We start from the raw sequence: 6000 nt of genomic DNA, 5'->3' as shown, positions 1-6000 counted from the left end.
ATATGGACCTAAAGTTCTCAATTCTCTATAATGGCCAAGTTGCTCTGCATCTATATCTGGGAGAGGCTCATCTGACACCTCTTATGCCATTAAGTAGGACATACGGGATGGCAAGGGTAAGAGGGAAGTCTTTATCTAAAATGATCCTTTTCTCCCCTCTCCAGGTTCCCTTTTTTCCTGGCACAACCTTAATCATAGAATCTTACAGCAGACAGAAGGGCACTCAGGCCACAGTGCAAATGCCAACTGTTGAGAGGACTATCCAATTTGTCCCACTCTTTTACATAGTCCTGCATATTTTTCCTTTTCTTTTATATATCCGATTCCCTTTTGAAAGTTGTCTGTTATAGCAATGCTGTCACTGATGTACTACTATAATGTGCTGTATTCTCTTGCCAGTCTGAAAATACTGTCCCCACACCTTCACTGTTTAAAGTAGACTCTTTCACATGACTGCTTGCATTGTTCTGAGGTCTCTAAATTGTGTAACACCTCATTAGCAGTTGTACAAGGCTCCCTGTGAACAGGCTATGCTATCCCTTGTGATCTATGATTTTTAGTCCTAGACTACACATTGACCCTATTTAGCAATAAACAGGATGCACTGGAATAAACATCATGTCCCCAACATCTGCCAATCGAAATCATGTTAGACCCACGCTGTATGGCTAAAAGCACTGATTCAGTTGATTCACAGAAACAAATATTAGGCAGATGCAATATAAATATATGCAAAGGCTCTATAAACAGAACACAGATTTTATCATTTTCCAAACTTCACCTTGGCTCATACCACTGTTGCCTTTGAATCAGAAGGTTATATATTCGATCCTTATTTCTACTATTATCTAGACTGATACAACACTAACTATGGCACTGTCAAAGATGCTGTACACGTGTGAGCCTGCTTCTGGCGAGCCTAGTGCAAGGTTACACTTTGGTAGTATGAATAAAAAAAGGGGAATATTTTTTCAAAAGGCGTGAAACTTTTAAATTTTGATGTTGAGAGACACTTGGGTATACTTGCACAAGGAACACATAATTAGCATGCAAGTACAGCAAGCAATTAGGACAGCAAATAGCATGTTGGCCTTTATTTCAAGTGGATCGGAGTACAAGAATAAAGAAGTCTTGCTACAATTGTATAGGCTTTTGGTTAGACCACACCAGGAGTATTGTGCAGTTTTGGTCTCTATTTAGAAATAAAGATATACTTGCCTTGGAGATGGTACAGCAAAGGCTCACTGCATTGGTTCCTGAGATGAAAGGGTCGTCCTATGATGAGAGGCTGAGTAAATTGGGCCAATAATCTCTCACTCTTCTAAATTTCAGAATGTATCTCATTGAAACGTACAAGATTCTGAAGGAGCTTGATAGGATAGACACAGAGGTTGTTTCCTCTGGCTGGGGAATCTAGAACACCGCGGCACAACCTCACAATAGGGGGTTGATCATTTAGGATTAAAATGAGGAGAAATTACTTTGCTGAGAAGATGGTGAATCTTTGGAATGGTCTACCTCAGAGGGTCCAGTACATTCAAGACTGCGATTGATCAGATTTTTTTGATATCTCAGAATCAAGGGATATGGGTTATGGGGAGTGGGCAGGGAAAGTGGAGTTGAGGTAGATCAGCCTTGATCATATTGAATGGCAGAGCAGATTCAAGAGGCCCAATGGTCTACTCCTGCTCCTATTGTACTTTGATTGAGGTGTGATGCTAAGGATCATATGATAGCATTCATAGAGCTGGGAGCTCTACCAACATGTGTCCTACAACCAGAACCACAACAATTTAATCGGGTCATTCTTCATTTGCTGTTTATAGATGCACATTAATGGTGCATGGATTAGATGTCATGTTTGCCTGCATAACAAGTGAATGCACTTCAAAAAAGAAAACTCTTTGGAAAGGGGAGGATGAGAATTTATGTTATGATAAATCAGGAAGGCATTGTGAAAGAATAGTGGAAGCAGATTCAATTAATAGCTTTCAGAAGGGAACCGAATATATATATATGTGAAAAGGAAAAACTTAACAGTGCTACATGGCTGGCGGGGGGTGGGGAAGAGCAAGGTAGTGGAATTGAGTATGTTCAAGACTGAGATTGATAGATTTCTACGTATTAAAAACATCAAGGGATACGGGGATAGTGCAGGAAAATGGTGTTGAAGTAGGAATCTCACTGAATGGCAGAGCAGGCTCGAAGGGCTGAATGGCCTGCTCCTGCTCCTATTCCTTATTTTATTAATTGGATAGCTCTCTCAAAGAGATGGGGGGGCCAAATGGCCTTTTGTGCTGAGAGATACAGTAAGGTGCTTTGGATGGCCGGAGGATGTGGTAAAATGCTATAAAAATGCTAAAAAAGCAAAATACTGCGGATGCTGGAAATCTGAAATAAAAACAAAGTGCTGGAAATACTCAGCAGGTCTGGCAGCATCTGTGGAGAGAGAAGCAGAGTTAACGTTTCAGGACTGTGACCTTTCATCAGACCTCAGAAAATGCTAGTTCTTTTCTACCAGTTCAGAAAAAGTAAAAATATAGAATATAGAAATATATTGATCACTACACCAGAACTAAAAGCTAGCTCTCAGGCCTGGGACATGTATATATTATTTCTGCATGAAAAGAATTGCAATTTTTTTGAAGATTGTCCTTAGTAGCCAACTTTAATGAGCTTACAGAACACAAATAATTGACAAGGTTGGTATTTGAAATGCAAGAAACCATTGAAAAATGAGCTCTATTTTGAAAGGATACTAATAGGTTGCAATTGTTGAAAATCTTAGTTCTGGCTGGAAAACCACTGTCCATCACTGAGCAATCATTTCAGAATTCAACAAAGTGAATGGAATCAATTGCCTATTAGTCGTATTTTAAGAAGTTTTACTCAAGTCCGATAGAACAAACTTTTGAATCCTCCCTTCCTCACACTTTTCAGTTATAACTTGATTTTATCTAGTCACTATTTCTCAATTTACCCAACCTGACTGACAGGGTTTCTCACTCTCTTTCAGCTCAGTATCTAATAAAGTCAGGAAAAAAAAATGACGGAGGAAAGCATGAGCAAATAATGCTTAGGATAACAGAATGATGAACTTTGGGTTTATTGCCCATCAGAAGGCTGTGAATTTGAGCTGACCATTCAGGCCAACATTCCACTGCAGTACCATTTTGTCCTTCAATTGAAAGGTTACACCACGTTCAGAACTGCGTGCTTGCTCCAATTGATGCCAAAGATCACAACACTATTCGAAGGGCAGGAAGTTTGCCTGAGAGTCTTGGCCAACATTTTCCTCAATCAACGTCAAAACAAATTTAACTGGTCAGTTATCTCATGGCTCTTTGTGGAACAAAGCTGGTGGAGAATAGCTACCAAATTTTCCAGGTTAATGGGCTTCAAAACCATTTAATTGTGAAAATGTTTTGAGGCACTGATGTGATAATTACATTTATTTAATGCCTTATTTGTATGATAATAAAAAGTAAATCTGAAGTCAAATGGGTAAATAAACACTTTCAAGTTCAGTAGGACATGTTTTGCTTTCTACCATCCTTCAAAGGTCCTCTAGGAAGTACTCCACTGATTTTTATAACTAAACTAGCAACCAAGTATAACCATTCAAACTGCCGCAGATCAGCGTTTATGCAACGTTGAACTGAGGTAATCACATGACTACAAAGGAAAGAGGGGGGCAGGGAAGTGCATCAATGCAGCAATTTTCCTTTGGTGGTTGAATTGCCCATTCCTGAAGGCAAAGGAAAAGCAAACGAGATTGACTTTGACAGTTTGAAAGTTATCATTAGAGGTCAACTGTGATGAATTACAGAGCATAAATATTTCTAACCTTGGTCATTATATTTATGATTTCGCATTGGTGAACATCTAAAGTTGCTTTGTATCAACATAAAGATGTTGTCCAGAGTCCTAATCACATCGAAGCCGTGAGATGTGCAACCAGTCTCAGGAAGTAGGCTCATACTAATTGGGGTTTGGGTCAGGTGCGATAATGTTCCAGTTTGGTGCAAAGTCAACTTTGAAACATTTCCAGGTGGTCCACACAGAGCCAGCTGGACAACTTTAAACAGGCAAAGGGTCCAATGCTTCTGTTCATTCTAAAAATTAACCAGCCCATTCTACAATGGAGCGAGTCTACCAAGTGCATATCACAGTCTACAGGAGAGCTCTCTGTAGTATAACAGCACATTTACTCACCAACATTTAATAAACTGAATATAAATATACACAGGCAACACACACACACAAATTGTCTGTTGACTTTCATCAACACACAGTCACTCACTCAGGATGGGGGGCATTTATTCATAATAGAATGCCAAAAACAAATAGCCAAATGTTGGCTTTTTCATAAATTATATATCGATACAATGGAAAATACAAAGAATGGAATGGCTTAGACTGGACATTTATGTTTCAAGTTCCTATTGAGCATGACCAAAAAAACAAACCATCAAAGCTGATGGCTGTTGGTTTTTTTTTTTTTAATTCATTCATGGGATATGGGCATCGCTGGCCAGGCCAGCATTTATTGCCCATCCCTAATTGCCCTTGAGAAGGTGGTGAGCTGCCTTCTTGAACCACTGCCATCCATTTGGGGTAGGTACACCCACAATGCTGTTAGGAAGGGAGTTCCAGGATTTTGACCCAGTGACAGTGAAGGAACGGCGATATAGTTCCAAGTCAGGATGGGTGTGACTTGGAGGGGAACTTGCAGGTGGTGGTGTTCCCATGCATTTGCCGCCCTTGTCCTTCTAGTTGGTAGAGGTCGCGGGTTTGGAAGACGCTGTCTAAGGAGCTTTGGTGCATTGCATCTTGTAGATGGTACACACTGCTGCCATTGTGCATTGGCGGTGGAGGGAGTGAATGTTTGTAGATGGGGTGCCAATCAAGTAGGTTGCTTTGTCCTGGATGGTGTCAGGCTTCTTGAGTGTTGTTGGAGCTGCACCCATCCAGGAAAGTGCAGAGTATTCTATCACACTCCTGACTTGTGCCTTGCAGATGGTGGACAGGCTTTAGGGAGTCAGGAGAGGAGTTACTCGCCTCAGGATTCCTAGCCTCTGACCTGCTCTTGTGGTCACAGTATCTATATGGCTACTCCAGTTCAGTTTCTGGTCAATGATAGTCCCTAGGATATGGATAGTGGGGGATTCAGCGATGGTAATGCCATTGAATGTCAGGGGGAGATCATTAGATTCGCTCCTGTTGGAGATGGTCATTGCCTGGCACAACTGTTACTTGCCACTCATCAGTCCAAGACTGGATATTGTCTAGGTCTTGCTGCATTTCGACACGGACTGCTTCAGTATCTGAGGAGTCACGCATGGTGCTGAACATTGTGCAATCATCAGCAAACATTCCCACTTCTGACCTTATGATTGAAGGAAGGTCATTGATGAAGCAGCTGAAGATAGTTGGGCCTAGGACACTACCCTGAGGAACTCCTGCAGTGATGCCCTGGAGCTCAGATGATTGACCTCCAACAACCACAACCATCTTCCTTCGTGCTAGGTATGACTTGAGCCAGCGGAGGGTTTTCTCCGATTCCCATTGACCTCAGTTTTGCTAGGTCTCCTTGATGTCAAGGCCAGTCACTCTTACCTCACCTCGAGTTCAGCTCTTTTGTCCTTGTTTGAACCAAGGCTGTAATGAGGTCAGAAGCTAAGTGGCCCTGGCAGAACCTAAACTGAGCGTCCCTGAGCAGGTTATTGCTAAGCAAGTGCCTCCTGATGGCACTGTTGATGATACCTTCCATCACTTTACTGATGATTGAGAGTAGGCTGATAGGACGGTAATTGGCCAGGTTGGACTTGTCCTGCTTTTTGTGTACAGGACATACCTGGGCAATTTTCCACATTGTCAGGTAGATGCTGGTGTTGCAGCTGTTCTGGAATAGCTTGGCTAGGGGCTCGGCCAGTTCTGGAGCACAGGTCTTCAGTACTATTGCCGGAATATTGTCAGGGCCCATAGCCTTTGCAGTAT

The sequence above is a fragment of the Heterodontus francisci genome, chromosome 31 (genome assembly GCF_036365525.1).
Source record: "Heterodontus francisci isolate sHetFra1 chromosome 31, sHetFra1.hap1, whole genome shotgun sequence".
NCBI lineage: Eukaryota > Metazoa > Chordata > Chondrichthyes > Heterodontiformes > Heterodontidae > Heterodontus > Heterodontus francisci.
The sequence above is the reverse complement of the archived record's forward strand: the minus strand, read 5'-3'. Positions refer to the sequence as shown.